We start from the raw sequence: 7,112 nt of genomic DNA, 5'->3' as shown, positions 1-7,112 counted from the left end.
TGCTGCTGCCTGGGGCGATTGCATCATGCTTGTGCCCTTCTTCCAATGGTGCATCAATGATACAGTCTTTACATTTATACAAGAGTACTTCTTGAAGGTTTGATCAATGTAGAGGTAATGACCAGCTCTCTAAACATTTAGCTATGTTAACTCCAATGAAATCACATTCCATACTTTAGCATCAACATCTGCTTATGAATTGTTTCATTGTTTTACTTGGCTGTTAGTAGTATGTCATGAACTCAAGCCTGTGCAGTCTGAAATTTACCCCATCTTTAGGTTGTGAGCATCTAAAATCTGAAAAATTAACTCATTAGTTTTACAGTCGTCACCCAGAAATACCTGATTTGTTTAACCCCTCTGTGACCACAGTAAAAATAAATTTACCTTCCTGTTCTTTGACAGTTATGTGTGATCAAAAAGTAAAAATTGATTTTTTTTAATAAGCCTGACATAATGTGAACGGTATCCATGGTTAGTTGTTTGATTTCAATCTTTCATCTTTATATCAGTACATTCTCTAAGTGCCAGTTTAAAGACCTGAATTGATGAATACATCTTTCTATTTTTTCACTTTTCTATTTTATTGTACATTGCTGTCACTTTAAGAATTGCATGCTTGCAGTAGCAGGTTTAGAAAGAGAAAATGGCAGGAGTGAGTACTATCTAGGCATCAGTGAGGACCCTTTTATATAAGATGAATTTTTAGTGTTTTAACCTACAATTTATTCCAGAAGTATTTTCTTAGAGCAGAGCTGTCATTCAGCCCTTTAACTACATTTTTTTTGAAGAAAAGCTTATAAGCTTTAGGTTTAGCTGTAATATTTTTGTTTGGCATAGTTCTAACCTAAGATTTGGACATGGACAGACTGATGAATGTCTGTTAGGAAGAATATTTTTCACAATTATTACGTTTTTTTCATGCTTTACATCTATAGTGTTCACTTACTCTAACTAATTGCCTGTCATTACTAGCTATTAGTGCTCACATGCTGCAACCATGATGGCATTTGTGGTTTACTATATGTTAGCCCATATAACATGTAGTAAAACACCAACAGAGCAGGCAGTTACATCCAACAGAAATATCAATCATTCATTTGGGTTACAGAATCAGTATTGTATTGAAGGTAAAATGTGTTTGCATTTCTGTCTAAAATCTGATTGCTCAAACAGGAAGATCATGTGAAGTATACAGCAGATTGTTGGGGTCTGTTGAGTCAGATATCTTGACTACTTACACTGGTACACTATTTGCAATGGTACTATATCACAGACTTACATTCACTTTAAATTTCTGTGCCTACTGACATTACCGTACATTACATACACGTAACCAAATGGTTAAACCTACTCCTACTGAGAGATTGACTGAAGGTAAGGTCACATGTTGTGATATTATGAAAGAATGAATGAATGAGTTTATTGTCACGCGTACTTCTTGAGTAATAATACAACAAAAATATAGTGATAATTCATTTGTCACCACAATACAGCACAATTTGAAATAATTTAAGAATAAGGACAATAAAAGAAGTAAGAAAAGACACGGCTTAGAGAAAGTCCATCAGTCCTGAGCCAGCTCATAACCATCAATGAAACCCACACTGCCATCCCTCCATCACCATTTTGCTGTTGTCAGTGCTGGACTCAACCAATGATGAAGTCGCCATATTTCGCTACTGGGCCTACCTCACCTCTGCTGATGTAGCAGCCCGTGGATTCCAATACCAGGTCCTGTGCTTGTCCTGGAAAAGTAAGTAAGGGCTCAAGTAGGCCCATGATGTGCCCATGCACCTCCATGCTGGGCTCAATCGAAGTACACACTGGGCTTGCTGTCTTCTGCGCTGGGATTGCTTGAAGTCTGTGCTGGGCCCTCACCACTGCCGATGCTGCTCAAGATCAGGATAATAGGTAAGCCAAAGTATAAAGAGAAAAGAAAACAAGAAAAGAGAGAGAGGAAAAAAAGAAAACAAAAGACAAGTGCACAGAGAAGATGAGCTCTGGCTCAGGAGCACCACTCGGACACCATCTTGTAATTGTGGGTAACTGCCTTAAACATACAGTACTGATGTGGTCTAGAGGGTCTGACATAATAAAGCAGAAACTTGTCACTTTTATTGTTACATCTAAGAGGATCATATGTGTTTGTCCTGACTTGATTTAAAAACAGGTTTTTGTCCACCTGCTAGGCCACTTGAGAACCTTGTCCAAGTGGCTGACTTCCCAGCCTTGACCATCTGACTGGCTCATAAGGAGAATGAGATGAATTTGAGTGAGGTTCCCAATGCTGTCTGGCAGCATACTTATGGGATCTCTACTCCCGAACAACTCAGGCTTCATGTTGGCATGAATAGGTGGGGTCCAGTTAATATAAAAACCTGAACTGCATACTATCTGATAAAACAGCCTCCTTCAAGGACCCAAACAGGAAATGCTGTGCTGTCTGTGGCAATGAGTTGAAGATCTTAATTCAGGAGCTGATAGAATTCTGTCACAGTCTCTGTAAAAATATTTAGACTCCTGACGCAAAGAATTTACAGAATTTACAAAAATAGGTATGTGTGAACAGCTCATTGCTGGTATTGACTGCTCATGAGTATCTTCTAGTCTGCTTAGTCTAATCCTATGTTTTCTTTTCACGTAATATCTAGCTTCCCTTTAAATACATCTATGCTAGTTACTTCAATTAGTCCGTGCAGTGGCGAATTCCACATTCTAAAATCTCTCCAGTAAAGAGTATTCCCCTGAATTCCTTATTGATCCTCTGAGAACTCTTGTTATGCCCTGGTCTGCTATGCTGTGTAGAGATAAGGATTCCAAGAAATATGCTCGATGAGTAGGAAGCTGGACACATTGGAAGGAGACTGGATATCCCTGATAGTGAAGCGTGGATTACAAATGCACAACTGGTCTTGATATCCAGGGATGTCATGTGAGTGCACAGGCAGCTGCCATGATAGAACATTTGTGCAGGAGAGCCCATCGTGAATCTCTGGAAAGAGGTATGGATCTTTGCGGCATTTTCAAGGGTTTCTGAATAGGCAGGTGGAACAAGCTTGCTGAACAGCAAATGTCGATACAGTCCTCATTGGCCTATCTCCAAAAAAATCCATGCATCCATTCCTGCTGAAAGAATGCTCCATGCAGATGTAGGAATTGTGACAGGGCTAGGCACTTCAAACAAAACTGCCTTCAGCTGCAGGGCAATGGTATCAATGTGGACTTGACTAGCTTCATAATCTCTCCTCCCCCTACCGCATTCCAAAACCAGCCCAGCTTGTCCCTGCCTCCCTAACCTGTCCTTCCTCCCACCGATCCTTTCCTCCCACCTCAAGCCCCATACCCATCTCCTACCTAGTAGCCTCATCCTGTCCCCTTGACCTGTCAGTCCTCCCTGGACTGACCTATCCCTTCCCTAATTCCCCACCTACACTCACCTTTACTGGCTCCATCCCTGCCTCCTTGACCTGTCTGCCTCCCCTCCACCTATCTTCTCCTTTACCCATCTTCTATCCACCTCCCACTCTCTCCCTATTTATTTCAGAACCCTCTTCCTACCCCCATTTCTGAAGAAGGGTCTAGGCCCAAAACTTTAGCCTTTCCTGCTCCTCTGATGCTGCTTGGCCTGCTTTGCTTATCCAGCTCTACACCTTGCCCTCAACAATCACAATCACCATTGCTATCAATCACAGAGACCCCATCCATTAGGTCATAAAATATAGGAGCAGAATTAAGTCATTCGGCCCAGCACCATTCGATCATGGCTGATATATTTCTTAACCCCATTCTCCTGCTTTCTGTCTGTAACTCTTGATCCTCTTACCAATTCAGAACTTATGTATGCATGTCTTAATTACATTCAATGACTTGATCGCCACAATACTCCACAGCAGTAAGTTCCACAGTTTAACCAGCCTCTGGCTGGAAAAATTCCTCCTCATGTTAGTTCTAAAAGATTGCCCCTTCACTCTGAAGCTCTGTGCTCATCCTAATCCTTTCTACTAGCGAAAACATCTTCTCTACGTCCACTCTATCCAGGCCTCTCAGTATTCTGTAAGTTTCAATCAGATCAGCCGTCATCCTTCTAAACTTTGTCAAATACATATTCAGAGTCCTCAACCACTTCTCATATGCCAAGCTCTTTATTTCCAGCATTATTCTTGCAATCCTTCTCTGGACCCCTTCCAAAGTCAACACATCTTCCCTTACATATGGGGCCCAAAACTGCTCACAATATTCCAAATGTAGTCTGACCAGAGCCTTACATAGCCTCAGCAGTACATCTCTGCTCTTGTGTTCTAGCGCACTTGAAATAAGTGCAAATATTGCATTTGCCTTTCTAACTGCCAACTGAATCTGCATGGTAACCTTAAGAGAATCCTGAACGAGGACCCCCAAGTCTCTTTGTGTTTCAGATTTCCAAAATCTTTCCTCTTCAGATAGTAGCCTATTCTTCTATTCCTCATACCAAAGTGCATAATCTCACAATTTCTAACATTGTATTCCAGTGCAACGGTCTTTCTCTCAAACTGGACATTAATCTAGTTAAACCTCTCACTAAGAACCAGGCAAGGGGCTAGGTTCCTTCAGAGAGACAGAGTCAGTCTAATAGAGAGATAGGGACTTGTCCTGCACTGAGCATGAAATTTGCAATGTGGGAACATTGTGCATAGTTGGCATTCCTCACCAGTTTTTCTGAGTGAATTTTGTTGAGAGGAATGAGCTGATTGATGTCTCTTCCTTCATTAAGCCAGAGAACCAGCCATGATTCATTAAGGAGTGCAGGAGAGCATGCCACCAGCAGCACCAGGCATACATAAAAATAATGTACTAATGTAGTGGAGCTACAGCATGGGGCTACTTACATGGCAAGCAGGTTCTCTTGAAAGGTCATCAACCTGAAATATTAACTTTGTCTCTTCCCACAAATGTTGCCAAACTTGCTGATTATACTCAGCTTTTTCTGTTCTTGCTTCAGATTTCCAGCAGCTGCAGTATTTAGTTTTTATTTTATTCACTGTTTGTTACTTGTTATGCACTGCAGCTGTGGCTAAATCAAGAATGTGACAAAATCTCTGACCTATAAACAACTGTCAGTGTAAAAACTGGAAGAGTAATTATAAATAGACAGTTATAATTGAACACTATTAATAAGGCTATAATTCAGAGAATTTGCAATTAAGTGCAAAGAGCAATTTTAAACTTTTTATGAATTTGATATGAAATTGAACACATTAATTTAGAACACAGTCATATGAAGACTTATGAGAAAATTTCAAGTATTGAATAAGAGATGGATTTTAATATTCACACGAGATATATTACTTTGCTACGCTTGCTGTAAAGTTTATAGTTTTGCTATGTTTGTCAGAGTTTTGCTGCATAAAGTACTACTGTTATGAATATATGTATATGTAAAGTGGATTGGATATCTGAACAATAATGATGTGGAGGGCTCTTCACCCACTCATGCACCACACCCCCACAACAACCACTTTTGAGCTGAGAAGTGGTAGATGGAGTTTAACCCTGAAAAGTGTGAGGTGGTTCATTTTGGAAGGACAAACTTGAAAGCAGAATACAGGGTTAATGAAAAATTCTTGGCAGTGTGGAGGAACAGAGGGATCTTGGGGTTGATGTCCACAGTTCCCTGAAAGATGCTACCCAGGTGGATAGAGTTATTAAGAAGGCATATAGTGTGTTAGCTTTCATTAATAAAAGGATTGAGTTCAAGAGCCATGAAGTTATGCTCCAGCTACACAAAAGGCTGGTTCGGCCACATCTGGAGTATTGCATCCAGTTTTGTTTGCCTCATTACAGGAAAGATGTGGAAGCACTGGAAAAAGTGCAGAGGAGATTCAACAGGAAGTTGCCTGGAATGGAGGGAAGGTCTTACGAGAAAAGGTTGAGAGAGCTAGGGTTTCTCGAATGATGAAGGGTGAGAGGTGACTTGATAGGGGTGTACAAAATGATCAAAGGTATAGATAGACTAGTCAGCCAGAGACTTTTTCCTTGGGTGGACGTAGCTTTTATGAGGTTTTAAAAGTGAGTAGGGGAGATGTCAGAGGTAGGTTCTTTACTTAGAGAGTTGTCGGGGCATGGAATGCATTGCCGGAGAGGGTAGTGGAGTCGGCCTCACTGGGGGCATTTAAGCGGCTATTAGATAGGCATATGGATTATAGTATAAGGTAGGGGTGGAGGTTAGCTCAACCTTAGGATTAGGGTAAAAGTTTGGCACAACATCGTGGGCTGAAGGGCCTGTACTGTGCTGTACTGTTCAATGTTCTATGTTTTATGTTCTTAATAGATTCCCTCACCCTTTTGAGAATTCCTCGAGTGGGAAAAGAGGATTTAAGACATGATTCTACATTCCAGCATCCTGAAAAAAGAATAACACTTACAGGGATACACATCTCACGCAATTGAAGATTTTTATCCTGAGATTTAATGATCTTTAATTTACCAAACCTTCCCAAAACTATCCCAAAGTAAACCATGATCAGAGATAATGGGAACTGCAGATGCTGGAGAATCCAAGATAACAAAGTGTGTAGCTGGATGAACACAGCAGGCCAAGCAGCATCTTAGGAGCACAAAAGCTGATGTTTTGGGCCTAGTTTAGGCCCAAAACGTCAGCTTTTGTGCTCCTGAGATGCTGCTTGGCCTGCTGTGTTCATCCAGCTACACATTTTGTTACCAAAGTAAACAATGTTGCTTTACATAACTCCAATGTGTTATTGCCACCAGAATCAGAAATTACTCCCTCTGTAAACTCCAGCTTTTTCGGAATTCCATCACTTCATTCTAACACATAGTGCTCCTGAATTCAACAATGTCGGGATAGAGATTATGATCAGAATTTCAGCATTACAAAGAAGAAATTTAGCAGGGATTACAATAAAACTATGAACTTATATAAAATTATGAACTGAAATGAGGAAACTGGTTTTAAGCTCGTGTTTTCGAAGGATTCCTGCACCTTTTGAAAAGCAAGGAACCTAACACACAGTGCAAGAATCATTTAAACAGCTGTGTGAACAAACAATAACTGAAGGATTTTAGCAAGGCCTTCAACAAGATTCTGCGTTGTAGACTGGTTCATAAGGTTA

Source organism: Stegostoma tigrinum, chromosome 20, assembly GCF_030684315.1.
Source record: "Stegostoma tigrinum isolate sSteTig4 chromosome 20, sSteTig4.hap1, whole genome shotgun sequence".
Taxonomy (NCBI): domain Eukaryota; kingdom Metazoa; phylum Chordata; class Chondrichthyes; order Orectolobiformes; family Stegostomatidae; genus Stegostoma; species Stegostoma tigrinum.
The sequence above is the reverse complement of the archived record's forward strand: the minus strand, read 5'-3'. Positions refer to the sequence as shown.